The sequence below is a fragment of the Moschus berezovskii genome, chromosome 23 (genome assembly GCF_049115385.1).
Source record: "Moschus berezovskii isolate FMDL1 chromosome 23, NW_MosBer_1.0, whole genome shotgun sequence".
In the NCBI taxonomy this organism is placed as follows: domain Eukaryota; kingdom Metazoa; phylum Chordata; class Mammalia; order Artiodactyla; family Moschidae; genus Moschus; species Moschus berezovskii.
Genome location: NC_142482.1, coordinates 45715373 through 45732012, shown reverse-complemented (window position 1 = coordinate 45732012; position 16640 = coordinate 45715373). Strand labels below are relative to the sequence as shown.

The 16640-nt window shown below is 39.6% G+C and overlaps 1 pseudogene; it reads left to right on the top strand.

Moving 5' to 3' along the window:
- LOC129543306 (regulator of nonsense transcripts 3B-like) overlaps positions 1 to 818 on the top strand; it is a 115780-nt pseudogene extending 114962 nt beyond the window's left edge.
- Positions 819 to 16640: the final 15822 nt, after the last annotated feature.

Genomic DNA, 16640 nt, shown 5'->3' with positions numbered 1-16640 from the left:
TTATAACTCCTTTTAAAGGAATATATTGGTTCCAATTAACAGTAAACTAGAGATCGAATGGCAACATATACCTATATAGGTACTATATTTGTTTCAAATACTAAAATAATGGTACTTAATAAAACATTTACTATTTCATATTTGTGGTATTTTTAGTGTTTGCTATCCAAATATTAACTGTGAGAAGGATAATATTAAACAAGAAGAGTAAAGAAGGGAAGAGATTGAAATTTAGAGAGCTAGATGAAAAAATGTTTATAGAGATAATGGAAAGAAAATGTAGGAAAAAGAAAGACTTTCAATTTTTATGTGATCCTCATTAAAAAAAGTACACATCTATCAAATGTGTTAGTATTCTAGTAATGGGTTTGTTTATTGAATGCCCATGTAACGGTGAAAAGTGAAAGTGAAGTCGCTCAGTCGTGTCCGACTCTTGCGACCCCATGGACTATAGCCTACCAGGTTCCTCTGTCCATGGGATTCTCCAGACAAGAATACCAGAGTGGGTTGCCATTTCCTTCTTCAAGGGATCTTCCTGACCCAGGGAGCAAACCGGGGTCTCCAGCACTGCAGATGCTCTACCGTCTGAGCCACCAGGGAAGCTCCATATAACAGTAACTCTTTGAATTTGTTCAGTCATTTCTAGGATACAGTGTATGGCCAAGGAAAAGACTTCGATCTCTTCAATAGCTGCCACACCTCCTCCCTCTCTACCCCTCAAAGCAAACAAGCAGCTGCACAAAGTTGGGTCTTTTATCCAGGTTTTCACCCAAGCAGCTGAGACAGTACACGCATGTTACGAGGCTTCAGATTATTAGAGGAGTTGGAGAAGGCAATGGCAAGCCACTCCAGTACTCTTGCCTAGAAAATCGCATGGACAGAGGGGCCTGGTGGGCTGCAGTCTGTGGGGTCGCTACTAGTCAGACATGACTGAGCAACTTCACTTTCACTTTTCACTTTCACACATTGGAGAAGGAAACGGCAACCCACTCCAGTGTTCTTGCCTGGAGAATCCCAGGGATGGCAGAGCCTGGTCTGCTGCCGTCTATGGGGTCGCACAGAGTCGGACACGACTGAAACCACTTAGCAGCAGCAGCAGCAGCTACCGCACATGCAGAGAAAAGTAGAAGAAGAATAAGCAATCAAAGAGAAACTATATTATACAGCTGATAAAGTTTGAGTAAAATCGAGTGATGACTTAAGATCTGCAGCAGCAAAATAAATAACAGATCTATAAATTGTCCATGCAGACAACCTTATTTCAACAAATGCATTAGACCCAGGATTGCAGCTATTACTGTATGAAAACATGAACTGACTGGACCTTCCATGTATAAAATATAAGATTTGCAGAATCCATTGATATGTAAGAAACACAACCCCAGTTTTGAGTATTCCCTGTTACTCGTGACTCCTACCTAGGAGTCACTGTTACACCATACTACTTAGCCATCGCTTCTAACTTTCCAGGATCTCCTGATTCTGCTTCTGCCTCTCTGACACCTCCTTCATTCTTCATTCTCAATGACTCTTCTATCATCTTTTATTCTTAATCATAAGTCTATCCACCAATGGCCTATAAAATTTTGTCTTCCTTCTCATGGCTACAACAATTGCCTCTGTTCTGATGACAACACAATCTCTATATCAAGCTTCAATCAATTATTCCAACTTTTTATCATTATAATCTCTCTTTTTTGATTCCCTGCACTAATCTCAGTCCTAACATTATTTAAAATATTTTCACATGCATCCCCACTTAAATACAATCTGTTCTTTCTCTACAACAATGATACCAGCATTCTTTCCATCTGCTAAGCTCCTTAATAACGAGGATGATAAAATGAAGGAAAAGGAGGAGAAGGAGGAGGAGGACTTTTTGAAATAAATTTAAAATTTTTTAGAGCTCTTACATTGCCATACAATTTGCAAAGTGTTTTGTGTTTATTACTGTATTTAATCCTCATAAAAAATCCTGTAACACAGTGACTGTTATTATACTTCCTGAGATATGGAAACCAAGGCTCAGAAAAGTTGTGGAAGTTCTGCCAGTCACACAGGTTGTGAGTCTAGGTTTCATCCAACTCAAAATTCTCAGTCTTCCTCTTTAAGCTACAACGCCCCCAGAAAATATATGCTGACACTCACCCTAGAGTCTGAATTGCATTTCAGCTCCTTACTCTCACATCCCATCATGTTTGCATTGCAATGTCTATCTGATTATTCTCTGCTCTTCATTTATTGTACCACTAAAGTATTTCAAAAAATCAAGCCTTTTAATTAGAGATACTCAGCCCCTGGGAGTTTCATGCTCAATCCTGGTAGTAGTGATTTAGGGGAGAAAACCCTCCATTGTGAATCCCACTGATGCTGTTACTAAAGACAGTACTGTGCCATTTTCCGTCCCTACACAGGTCAACAAAACAGACTGCTCTGATATCTGCATGGGGGCTGCTGTTGGGATCATTTGAGGAAAGTGTATTTAGGAATGCCACGTCTTCTTCATTGTCTCTTTGTTGTAATATCATAAAACAAACTACCAATCAGATAATGAATACATTAGTGAGTGAACTGATTCATTAATACAAATGAATCCTTGGGTGAAAATGACATGGGCACAGGTAGAATTTGTGTTTTCTGGGTCAGGTACTCCAGGCACATACTGAGTTTCAACAAAATGCTTAGATTTCTCTCCATGGACAAGCATAGCATTCAAACACAAAAGAACTCACTGAGTGGATGGTAGAATTTCAGAAGGAAAAGGAAATTCTTCATGTTATAGATTAGAACTTATCAGAAGGATGAGGTACCAAAATAAACAAGATTTTTAAAAATATTTCTGCAGAGTAGAAACTAATAGTTTTCATTTTATCATGTTACAACTTTTACCACCTTCAGGAACTTTTGCATAAACAGATGAATAAGAAAGCTTTTTAGTTCAGTTGCTCTGATGAAAAATCACTTGTTATGAAACCCACTGAATTATGCTTATTTTAATGAGATTGTTTCCTATGGTTGCTTAGGATAAAAATCCTTCTGAGGTGGGTGCTTATTTTGCTGTGCTCCCAGAATGGCCCTCTGCATCACCTAGTCACAGAGCCGAGAGGTACAAAAAGAGCCCCAGATGCTCTCCTACAGAGGGCCAGAAGAATTGAGAATACACAAAGTATTTCAGAAAGGCATTGAAACTATAACTGACCAGGTGAACAGACTCCTAAGCTTCTTTGCTTTTCTCATGAATGAAAGAGGTGACCTCTGTAATGAGGAATGAGCTTTGAAATTTCTCACTTTACAGGAACAAGATCCAGGCCTTCTGTATTCTAGATTTCTAATACATAAAGCAAGAGCAGAGTCATTTATCGCGATAGATTCTAGTGTAAGTGAATCAGAATTCCATTGCAATTTTTGACATGTGCAGTCTTCCCTGCAATGCACACAATTCCACCAAAAAAAACTTGCCTCTTCCTGGGCACAGGAGATTGATATATTTTAAGGATAAGAGAACCAGAGAACAGAATTTCCAAGACAAATGTTTTCTTCAAAGTATATCCCGGGACATTTGCTAGTGAAAGTTTGCTCATATATTATCTTTGTTTTCTTCAAACCAAAGAATGAGAGTGGGAAGGAAGAAGAGAGAAAGTTAAAACTGAATTCATACTTGAGTTCTGCTTCTAGTTTTTAGATTACTAACAGATTTCTGATATGCTGGCTCCAAAACCCATATCAAGAGAGTTTCAAGTCTCTTTCCCCACTCTTAATTTGATAATTAGATGGAAAAAGAGAAAATACTAATAAAACTCATAATGACTCATTATCTTTTGGGTGATTAGATTCATCCTGGAGTCAAGGAGAATGTGACTTATCCCTTGTGGTCAAGACTCCCATTCCTGCAGACAAATGAAGATGCATGCCAAACTGCTTTATATAACCTGCTCCAGTGCCTGCACAGTGATTCATGTAAGATTAGCACTTACCTCAATCACCTGAATTGCCCAAATCATCTACAAAAACAACTGCTAGTCCACATCCATCCCATTCATTCTGAGATGATTTTTAGTGATGCATCCTATAGCAAGTTCTTTTACAGCTTTTTAAAGAGATGGGAATACCAGACCACCTGACCTGCCTCCTGAGGAACCTGTATGCAAGTCAGGAAGCAACAGTCAGAACTGGACATGGAACAACAGACTGGTTCCAAATAGGAAAAGCAGTACGTCAAGGTTGTATATTGTTACCCTGCTTATTTAACTTATATGCAGAGTACATCATGAGGATTGCTGGGCTGGAAGAAGCACAAGCTGGAATCAAGATTGCTGGGAGAAATATCAATAACCTCAGATATGCAGATGACACCACCCTTATGGCAGAAAGTGAAGAGAAACTAAAAAGCCTCTTGATGAAAGTGAAAGAGGAGAGTGAAAAGGTTGGCTTGAAGCTCAACATTCAGAAAACAAAGATCGTGGCATCTGGTCCCATCACTTCATGGGAAATAGGTGGGGAAACAGTGGAAACAGTGTCAGACTTTATTTTTTTGGGCTCCAAAATCACTGAGGATGCTGATTGCAGCCATGAAATTAAAAGACGCTTACTCCTTGGAAGGAAAGTTATGACCAACCTAGATAGCATATTAAAAAGCAGAGACATTACTTTGCCAACCAAGGTCCGTCTAGTCAAGGCTATGGTTTTTCCAGTGGTCATGTACGGATGTGAGAGTTGGACTGTGAAGAAAGCTGATCACCGAAGAATTGATGCTTTTGAACTGTGGTGCTGGAGAAGACTCTTGAGAGTCCCTTGAACTGCAGGAGATCCAACCAGTCCATTCTAAAGGAGATCAATCCTGGGTGTTCATTGGAAGGACTGATGCTAAAGCTGAAACTCCAATACTTTGGCCACCTCATGCGACGAGTTGACTCACTGGAAAAGACTGATGCTGGGAAGGATTGGGGGCGGGAGGAGACAGGGGCGACAGAGAATGAGATGGCTGGATGGCATCACCGACTCGATGGACATGAGTTTGAGTGAACTCCGGGAGTTGGTGACGGACAGGGAGGCCTGGTGTGCTGTGATTCATGGGGTCGCAAAGAGTCGGACACGACTGAGCAACTGAACTGAACTGAACTGAATGCATGCTTGAGTGTAAAGGGTCTTGTCTTAAAAAATAAAAAAACCACATCTAATAAGGCAATTTGTCAAAGTTTCTTGTTGTCGTTTATTAGAAAAGCAAAAGAAAATCCATCCCTACATTTGAGAGAATGAAGTTCCAATTAAAATTTGTCAAAAATAGCAGAAGCTATCATTAAACAGAAGACCATTAAAAGCTTGCTTTAGAATTACAGCAAATTATTCTGGGTCAAGTTATTAGAATCAATGAATTAGATAATTATTCATTGCACTGGTTATGCTAACAAGAAGACTGAATTCTCATTCTTTATGAAAGCCAGCCATGTACTGTCAGCCAACTTTCATGGTGTTACACCAGAAAATATAAGTGTTGTGCCCCTTCCTACCCAAATAGCATGAGGTTTACTGAAATGTCTAGAGATCATTAGACTTTTGTCTTAGTCCTTCTGGGGTGTTAAAATAAAATATCACAGACTTATTAACAATGGAAATGGATTTCCACAACGGCATCAGGCAGGGCCCTCTTCCAGTCACACACTTCTTACTGTAGCCTCATGTTGGGATACGACTATGGAGCTCTTTGTGTCTCTTACATATGAAAGTAGGACTGATCTCCTTGAGGATGGACTGGTTGGATCTCTTACAGTCCAAGGGACTCTCAAGAGTCTTCTCCAACACCACAGTTCAAAGTATCAATTCTTCAGCGCTCAGTCTTCTTTATAGTCCAACTCTCACATCCACTCATGACTCCTGGAAAAACCAGAGCTTTGACTAGAGAGAACTTTGTTGGCAAAGTACTGTCTCTGCTTTTTAATATGCTGTCTAGGTTGGCCATAGTATTTCTTCCAAGGAGCAAGCATCTTTTAAATTCATGGTGGCAGTCACCATCTGCAGTGATTTTGGAGCTCCCCAAAATAAAGTCTATCACTGTTTCCATTGTGTCCCCATCTATTTGCCATGAAGTGATGGGACCAGATGCCATGAGCTGAGTTTTTTTTAATGTTGAGTTTTAAGCCAGTTTTTTCACTCTCCTCTTTCACTTTCATCAAGAGGTTCTTTAGTTCCTCTTTGCTTTTGGCCATAAGGGTGGTTTCATCTGCATATCTGAGATTATTGATATTTCTCCCGGCAATATTTGATTCCAGCTTGTGCTTCATCCAGCCCAGTATTTCACATGATGTAATCCGCATATAAGTTAAATCAGCAAGGTGACAATATACAGCCTTGATGTACTCCTTTCCCAATTTGGAACCAGTCTGTTGTTCCATGTCCAGTTCTAACTGCTGCTTCTTGACCTGCATACCTATTTCTCAGGAGGCAAGTAAGGTGGTCTGGTATTCCCATCTCTTTCAGAATTCTCCACAGTTTGTTGTGATCCACACAAAGGTTTTAGTGTAGTCAATGAAACGGAAGTAGACGTTTTTCTAGAATGTTCTTGGTTTTTCTATGATTCAATGGATGTTGGCAATTTGATATCTTCCTTTTCTAAATCCAGCTTGAACATCTGGAAGTTCTAGGTTCATGTACTCTTAAAGCTTAACTTGGAGAATTTTGAGGATTACCTTGCTGGTGTGTGAAATGAGTACAATGTGTGGTAGTTTAAACCTTCTTTGGCATTGTCTTTCCTTAAGATTAGAATGAAAACTGACTTTTTCCACCCTACTGCATAGTTTTTTTGTTTTTTTGGATTTTTTTAAATCAGGAAAAATGTTCCCATTCACACAGCTCACCACCTGCATGTATTCTCCACAGCCTCTCTGTTTCCCTCAATCTGCAAGCACCCTACAGGAAAAAATTTATTATCTTAAGGTCAGCTGCTGACTAGCTGACCCACAGGAAACCCATGTATCATAAACACTCCAAACAACTGAATGGAATAAATACTGGTGTGCATCTGACACCTTCTGGAGTCTATGGACAATTCTCCACCTGGTCACATAGAAACAGAGTAGATCAGAAAATTGGATACATAAAGATACATTTATCTGAGGAGTAAGATTCCATTATCTCCTCCTTTTAGAACCATGAGTAACTATCTTTGTCAATAGTGATTTGGCCTTACAAACATCCCGGGCTAGGACCCTGAATTGCAAAACCCTCTTCATAGACTTAGTCTCTATTGAGATTGGAGCAATGTGACTGGATTGGGGTTGCTCAGCTTGTTCAACTGCCTCCAACAACCTTTGATGAAGGACAATCTCTTGATCAGCTCTCCTGAGAAAGCAGTGGTGTTGTTGGACTGGTTTTGTAGCATCCTTAGGGCATTAGCAGGAATTCTTAGACAATATACAATGGGAAATGTTTCATCCAACATCCTGATAGTGACAAAATAAAAAGGCAAAGGGAAGGGGGACGAAGAGTAAAATAAGAAGAAGGCAATATAAGGAAAGAAAAACAGAAGAGGGAAAGTGAGTAAAAGACTTGGATTACGAAGAATGAAATGCTATTAGAACACTGTAATTGGTGAAGACCCAAATATATATGTTTTAATTTTTATACTCTGAGACCAAATATCATCACTGTTTCCCTGGTAGCCCAGTTGATAAAGAATCTACCTGCAATGCCGGAGACCTGGGTTCAACATCTGGGTCAGAAAGATCCCCCGGAGAAGGAAATGGCAACCCACTTCAGTAATCTTGTCTGGGAAATCCCATGGACAGAGGAGTCTGGCTGCCTACAGTCCATGGGATCACAGTAGTTGGACACGACTTAGCAACTAAACCACCAAACTTTCTTTCTCCTTTTACTTTCCTTTCCTCTTCTCTTTTTCTGAAATTGCCCTTTGTTTATAGGTATTATTTTGTTGCTATTAATTGAGTTGCCATAGTTCTAGAGATGAACAAAACTTGATACCTCTTCAGCTAAGAATTCAAGGCAATTTTCTTCTGTCACGCAAAGGAAGCTTTCATATTCACACAGGAACGCTGTCCAGCAAAACCAGCCTCTTCTCTCATGTGTGTTCAGTTGATCAGTTGTGTATGACTCTTTGTGACACCATGAACTGTAGCTCACAAGGTTCCTCTGTCCATGAGGATTCTCCAGGCAAGAATACTGGAGTGGGTTGCCAGCGCTCCTCCATGGGATCTGCCCAACCCAGGGATCGAACCCACGTCTCCCACATTGCTGGTGGATTCTTTACCATCTGAGCCACCAGGGAAGTCCATGAATACTAGAGTGGATACCCTATCCCTTCTCCAGGGTAACTTCCTGACCCAGAAATTGAACTGGAATCTCCTGCATTGCAAGTGCATTCTTTACCAACTGAGCTACCAGGGAAGCCCTCTTCCCTCATAGCCAGGGGTATTTTTACCTGAGTCCTACTCCTGCCTCTAGCTGTGATGACCCAAACCTTTCAAAATGTGACAGAATACTCTACTCCAAATCAATCTACCAATCTCTTTTTGACTCTTGTGTGCATGCTTTCCTATATTTGTGCTTTCTTCTTTGAAAGGCAAAAGACTATAGGTAAAATCCATATGCATTTTCTTTCCAAATCATCTATTGCTGAAAACATTTAATTTTATTGTGTTACTCACTTAAGTTTCTTTCCTTCAATGTCTATGTATTTCCAGAAGAGAGGATGATATTTATTAGAAGAGAAATTTGGCAATAAGGGGGACAATGAAACTGTAGGAAACATACACTCACAACTTACCAACAAACATCTTCATGTATTCGTCTCATAAAGTTTATTCAAAGTGTAGGTTTCTTCCATGTCCTGGCTAATATAAACAGTGCTGTGATGAAAAGAAGGCTTTGGATCAATAACAGAGGTGATGATTTTGAAAGACCTCTCTGAGTTTGACCATGACATGTAAACTGAACACTGTAGGTTTCAGACAATATTCAGCAGAGCCATAGGTGTTCTGTAGAGACAGCGAGAAGTAGCTGAAAAGAGGATATTTGGCCAAGATTTAAGTCACTCCCTTGCTATCTAGAGTACTTTTTTTTTCTTCTTTTACAGATTTCCATGTAAGACTACATTTGAAGAAATAGCCCTGCTATAGCAAAAATTGGAGAAGGCAATGGCAACCCACTCCAGTACTCTCGCCTGGAAAATCCCTTGGACGGAGCCTGGTGGGCTGCAGTCCACGGGGTCGCTAAGAGTCAGACACAACTGAGCGACTTCACTTTCACTTTTCACTTTCATGCATTGGAGAAGGACATGGCAACCCACTCCAGTGTTCTTGCCTGGAGAATCCCAGGGACGGGGGCGCCTGGTGGGCTGCTGTCTATGGGGTCGCACAGAGTCGGACACGACTGAAGTGACTTAGCAGCAGCAGGAGCATAGCAAGAATAGTAGCAGAAGTTACAGAATGGAAACGAACAAACAAAGAACCCTTGAAGTTCACTGACCACATAGATTAGTAAATCATGTGTCTTGGAAACAGCAAGGACTAAAATTGAGGTTTAAATATATCTTTATTTTCCAGATGTTGGCTCTCATGTTTTGGAGAGAGAAGTGACATAAACATGCAAATTACTATATTATATGTATTATATGTAATATTATATTACAGCAAAGTAAAGAAAAGAGGTGATGCCAAATAAGGTGCTACAGTGGACTGAAATACAGCTAGGAGCCATCTGGATGTGAGAACAAAGAGTTCTTGGAGTGACACAACTGTGTCACTTTATGATGGAGTTTTGAAAAGCTTATTGGTTATTTATATGCAAAAATAGGAGGACAGCATATCTGTCAATTCATTTAGGATCATCTACTACATCTGGGACCTAGGGAACTGAGATATTAAAACATATAGCATTAAATGTGTCAGTGAATAATCAAGTCTGACCAAAACACAAGAAATATTCGTTTTTCTAATAAACATGTAATATCTCTCAGGATTATACTCCCATGATATGCTATATACATTACTGCAGAGTTATACTGGAGAAAATCTTGTGTGGATTGCTTATGCATTAGGGAGGATCATTTATGACAATTTGGAGAAATTGTATTTATTCTAAAGGCAACAGGAAACCAGGAAGTTTTATTGCCAGAGAGCAATAAGTCCAGAATTAAATAAGAGAAATCTTAACCTGGATTGAGGGGTTGTGAGTGTTGGGGCTAGCAGAGAAAAAGAAGCATCCCAGAAACAGTTGGGAATATTATGACACTAAAGGAAAATCAGAGGGCTCTGCCAAGGGAAAAGAAGCAAAGGATGTGAGAGATACAGGAAAAGAATAAGGCCTTGACCACACAGAGGGAATGAGGCAAACATAAGAGTCAAAAAGGCATCCAAAACATGAGACTAGATGCGTAAATAAATGACTGAAAAGTCAGAGAGAAGGGAAGAGACAAATTAAGCTTTTGTCCAAAAGCATCTGAACTTTATTTTCCTGTATTTCATCAATGGTACTGACTTAGAAGCAGAAGTCATCAAAAAATGTTAAGTTACTTCAGCAAATCACAGAAATAACTGCACTCAAGAGCCTCAGCTAGATTCTATCAAATACCAGAACCAAAGCATCACTTGCAGTGATAACAAGCAGTAAGTCACTAGTCACTTCCAACACTTACGTAAGACATACATTGTAAAGCAAAGAGGATGGATGCAAATAAAATGAAAGCGACCCATTCCTTTACAGATCCATCCCGTTCCAAAACCTAAGCAAAGCAGAAGTAGTGCTGTCCTTAAACATGTGTCCACTTCCTCCAAGTGTTTCTCAATCCTTTTGCTATAATCCTCCCTTGTTTATGGTTGTCCCTCGTTTGTCTTACTCTCAGCAGACGGTCAGCTAATACTTAATCAAATAAACAATTTTAAAATGTCCACTCCTAAGATAATATTCATTTTGAAAGATTCTTGAAACAAAAACTTTCTAATTCCCTGGTCCAGCAGATGGTCAGGTGAGAAGATGTGAATTCTTTTAGTGTTGGAGCTTTATATTGCTGCCATGTGGCAATCTTACCTGCATAAAAAGGCAACGTTTGTTGGACAGATACAGAAATTCCAGAGTAAAGGATGCAGAACCCCATTTCAACTATCTAAAGCCAGAGCTGCCATTGGAGGTTTTCAGTCATCTAATAAATGCTTTATGCTTTTCCACTTGTGTTTGGGTTTCTGTCAATTGCAATAGAAACTATTCTTGGTCATGTATCTGAAATTGAAAGCATAATAAATGGGATGTCATTTCAAAAGTCATCAGTAGAAAAAAAAATGATAATATTTGATTTAAAATTTTTTCATAAATTAAAAATCATCATGTATATATGTTGCAACTCCTAACGTAAATGGGTTTAAACTTGATTTCTGTTAATTATAAACTCTGAAACAAAATAAAAGCTTCCCAGTTATGTAGTTAGATGTGATTAGTATGGTAACTCTGAAGAAATGTTACAGACAACTGGCTAACTGCCAGACGTAAAAAAAAAAAAAGAAAGAAAGAAATCTGGAAATGATGGGATGAGCATAGTTTCTAAAAAGAAAAAAGTTAGGGTGAATTTACTGAATAATACAGTATTATGTTATCTATAAAATTTGTCTGAAATAGTAAGAAAAATAAAATATCAGTTGCATTTGCAGAGATGGATACTCTTGCCTAATTATTTAATTTACTATGGAGAAATTAGAGTTGAGGAAAAGATTAATATCAGTCCAAATATATTTTCTAGTTTCTTCAAAAATAGATTCTTATAAGAATTGTTTCTCTTTCAATTCCACATCTAAAATTGAGTTCAGGCAAGAGACATATTTCTTTATTATTTCTGCCACTAAAATTATTCTAATTTGGCTAGACTTCCATTCTTTGAAGTCACATGCCAGTACTGTTCAAAAAAATGCCCAAGGTGTCACCAGCTGAATCCCAGGTAAACTGCTAACTCTTTACCTGGAAAAGCTATGAAATAATAACTACCAGAATCGACTGCCTAGGACAATAAAATAGAATTCTGAGCTCATCTTTATTGTATTAAGTAATTTCCATTTTTAAGGGGAAAAAATTATCAGCTTCTATTGAAAGAGAATAGGAGCTATCGACAAGGCCACCTTGTAAAGGAGACTCGAAAAGAAAGGTATTACTGGATGCACAATATGTATAAAAATCTCAATAGCAATAAGGTGGGACTCTTTATTCTACACCCTGCTGCTCCAACAATATGACACAAATACACCCCACAAACTTACTTTTAATATCCTATGAAAAAAATAGTTTTGTTATCCTTTACATTGAATTTTTCTCTACCCAACTGCTCTGCTTACTCATAGTTTCTATTACCTCATAACTTTGGCAAAGTTCATCATATCTTTCCAGCTGATTTCTATCACATTCAAATTTAGTTCCTGCTGCTAAATGACTCATTCTCCTAGAATTTTCTGGTTCAAGAGAATCTCACTAACTGAGTTCATATTTTGTGAGTCAGACCACATCACAGCTTCCTCATAACCTTTTGAATTGACTGCCTTTGAGTCCAGTTGAGGATGACTGAGAAGGTGGCAAACTGTGCAGTAAGATTTTATGAGGCAGCTTACCCTGGTAAGGGGATAAGCTTACCAGGATAAGTTCTCCATGAAGCCATGGAGAACAAGATACTTAGAAAGTTTAGCTCTTGCTAACCAGTAAAGCAAACTGCCTACGTCCTCCACAGCATACCTGCATAGTTGCCCCTCTCTAACGCATTCCATCTATCACGTGTTTTGCATATACATCTATATCATGCAAATCGAATGCTGTTCATTTTGTGTCAATTCCATCTCCTGCCTCTGGAGGTGTTGTCAAAAGGTTATTTCAAAAGTGACTCAATGAGTTGGGAGTGTACTGTATAATGGTCAAGACCATTGATCTGAAGCTGACTATGAAATCCAGCTGTGATATTTAATATACAGGCAACTGAGTTTTATTTATTTCTTGATCTCCTAGTCTACAAAATGAATATGCTTCTCACCTACACTGTGAAACTTTGGTGGAGATTAAGCAAATCAACAGAAGAGCACTTGAAACATGGAATGTTAGCTATTTTTTAAAGGGTGTTATTGAAATACATTCAGTTTTTATCTCCTCTCTACATCTGTAAATTGTACATTTCAGTTCAGTCACTCAGTCATGTCTGGCTCTTTGCCATCCCATGGACTGCCGCACGCCAGTTTTCCCTGTCCATCACCAACTCCCTGAGCTTACTCAGACTCATGTCCAATGAGTTGGTGAGGCCATCCCACCATCTCATCCTCTGTTGTCCCCTTCTCCTTCTTCCTTCAATCTTTCCCAGCATCAGGGTCTTTTCCAATGAGTCAGTTCTTCTCATCAAGTGGCCAAAGTATTTGAATTTCAGCTACAAGCATCAGTCCTTCCAATGAATATTCAGGACTAATTTCCTTCAGGATTGACTGGTTGGATCTCCTTGCAGTCCAAGAGTCTCCTCCAACACCGCAGTTCAAAAGCATCGATTCTTCAGTGCTCAGCTTTCTTTATAGTCCAACTATCATACCCATACATGACTACTGGAAAAACCATAACTTTGACTAGACAGACCTTTGTTGGCAAAGTAATGTCTCTGCTTTTTAATATGCTGTCTAGTTTGGTCATAGCTTTTCTTTGTACACTTAAACACCACTAAAATACTACTACAATGTAACAGTAGATGGCTAGAACAATTTTAAGAGTTGGCTGTTATAAATGAGAGAAATGAAAAGAAACCTTTACTTCTCAGGACCTGGAATGCCGGGAGCCAGCGAGGGAAATCCTACCCATGGCAAAGGTCAATCGGGGAAGAGGCCTGACGGGCAAAGGCTAATCAGGGCTCGAGGAACCCCCTGGACTTACCTGAGCATCTACCCCAAAGAAAACTGGAGTCTGACTGCTTTACTATCTTACGCCTCTTACCAAGTCCTCTAATACTTACAGGGGCTTCCCCCAACCACCTTTCTCTGAAAACATTAATTCAGAGCTGTAGTTTAAAAGTTCTCCTCGGCTTAATAGGAGTGTTCCAATCCAAGCCCCTCTGATAGCTTTCTAACTTGCATGACAAGTTTGTCCGGGCTCTTACAACTATGAGTGTGACTGTTTATAGCCTCCCAGCCATGCAAGGACAGAAAGCCTAATATTCTAAAATACAGGAATCTGTTGAAGAAGTTAAAATCATTAGAGTAGTACTAAAAAAGATTTCATTGTTGAATCAATGCTTGTTGCAGTTTCCTCTATCTATTGTATCCTTGGAAATATATTAATCACATATAGAGAATATAAGTAGTAGCCTTTGATTTAACCACATCAGATCTTAAGTTAATAAATTCCTTTCTTGCAGCTCACTACACCGGTGCCTTATAGGAATGTAACTTTGTTATGTGTCTAGCACCTGACTCTAGGAAAGTCACCTTAAAAGAATATAAGCCTTTTACTTGCTAACTAACCTATTGTTAGGAGAGAGGGCCATAAACTGTTAGCAGGCCCCCTGGCCAGAAGAGGATGTAAACCACCTAAAACTTTTATCACAAGACACACAAAAATAAGCCCTGATCCTGATAAGGGTCAAGACTGCTGACCCCATGCGATTTTGGCGTGACTCTATACCTCCCTTTCTCTGTTCTTATGTGCATAACTTAGGGTATAAAAGCAGCACTGGAAAATAAAGTTTTGGGCCTTGCTCACTGAAGCTTGGTCTCCCCGTGTCGTTCTTTCTCTTTTTCCATCCTTTTCTCTATTCTCCTTTTTCTGGTTGAGATCCTTGGAGCGCTGGGCCCTCTGAGTTTACTTATCTGCCTGGGCTTCTAAGACCCACTCGAGGGGGTGCCCTGGTGGGGTGCCTCCAGTGATTCGAGAGGGCGCCTGCAGCCTACGTAAACAGAGCAAACCCCGTGCTGGGGTTTTATTGGTTTCCAGCGTAAACCAAGGAATCATCAGTCCCTGTCTCTCTCTCTTTCTCTCTCTCTCTCTCTCTGACGCCGACGCCGTTCATCCCGAGGATACCCTGGGCCATATCGAGGCTGGTCCCCGATACTGGAACTATATACCAGTCATTTGTTCTGGTCCTAAAAAAAAATATTTCTGTTTCTAGGATAGTTCATTAATTTTGATTCCCATAGTTGACACTATAATGTCATTTCTTTTTAGATGGTTTAAGACATTAATGGAATGAGTAAATAAGAATGACACCCTCTGCATTGTACGATCATAATTTATTATAATTCAGGTGTTAATGGTAAATAGAGCACTCAATTTTATAATCACTTAGACATTTCCATAAATGCTCCAAAATTAGGTTGTGTGTGTGTGTGTGTTTGTGTGTGTTCATTCAAAGAAAAACACAATAACATTCAATGGCTTATGCATGTCCACATGGTAAGGCCTGTTGGTTTGCCCCAAATGACATAAGGTCAGATACCCCACTTCTAGTCGAGTAGTATAGAAGAATGAACAATACTTGCTTACAGGTCTCCTGTGGATATTAATGCAATTATTAGAAGGTCAACTTGACCATAAATACCAATCCTACTAATTTCCTGAGGAGTAAAACCTACGTGCAAAGGTAACAGAAGCTTGGCACCCTTCCTTTGCCCCATCTGATGCTAAATGTTGCTAAGATTCACAAAGGTTCCAAGGATTCACATGTGATGCAACTATTTGACTTAACTTATGGTTTCAGAGAAGGCAATGGCAGCCCACTCCAGTACTCTTGCCTGGAAAATCCCATGGATGGAGAAGCCTGGTGGGCTGCAGTCCATGGGGTCGCTAAGGGTCGGACACGACTGAACGACTTCACTTTCACTTTTCACTTTCATGCATTGGAGAAGGAAATGGCAACCCACTCCAGTGTTCTTGCCTGGAGAATCCCAGGGACGGGGGAACCTGGTGGGCTGCCGTCTCTGGGGTCGCACAGAGTCGGACATGACTGAAGCGACTTAGCAGCAGCAGCAGCATGGTTTTCTGAAGCATTGAACGCACGGACACAAAACAGTTGGCTTACTGCCCTCCTCATACTCACAAGAAGATATTTTTACTGCACCTTGCATCCTTGGACTCTCATTCAACAGAATTAAGAATTTATTCATTTAAGCTCTGATACTGTCAGGGACAGATGGAAGCAAAGATACAAAAAATCTCTTGATTATAGTCGATACATCTCATGCTCAAAAACCCAAACAAGACTTGGATTATCCCCACTCCTTGTTTGTTTGTTTGTTTTTAACTATATGTCTCAAAAAAGATGCCAAGGATAAAAACAAAGACAACTGTAGTGCATTAAAAACAGTAAGTAGTCATCCAATGCCAATACTTCCTCTCTGACTACTGATCAAGACTATTTTATAGGAAAATGGCAAAGACATCCATTATTCTTGCTAATAAAAATTCACTGACATGAAATAGATTGAGAAGAAAAATAAAGCTACACCCACTCAGCCTGAATTGAGAATACATGACATGAGAATACAATCTCAATGACCTTTTCACTATCTCTGCTGAATTGACTTCAGTATGGTTCCTTTCATCTTCATGTAGGAAGGAACAAACCACCTCCCATGGAGGCTGAGACTTACAAGAGGTCTGTCCCTTGCTAAGATCCTCGTTCAATAGAAAGGTCA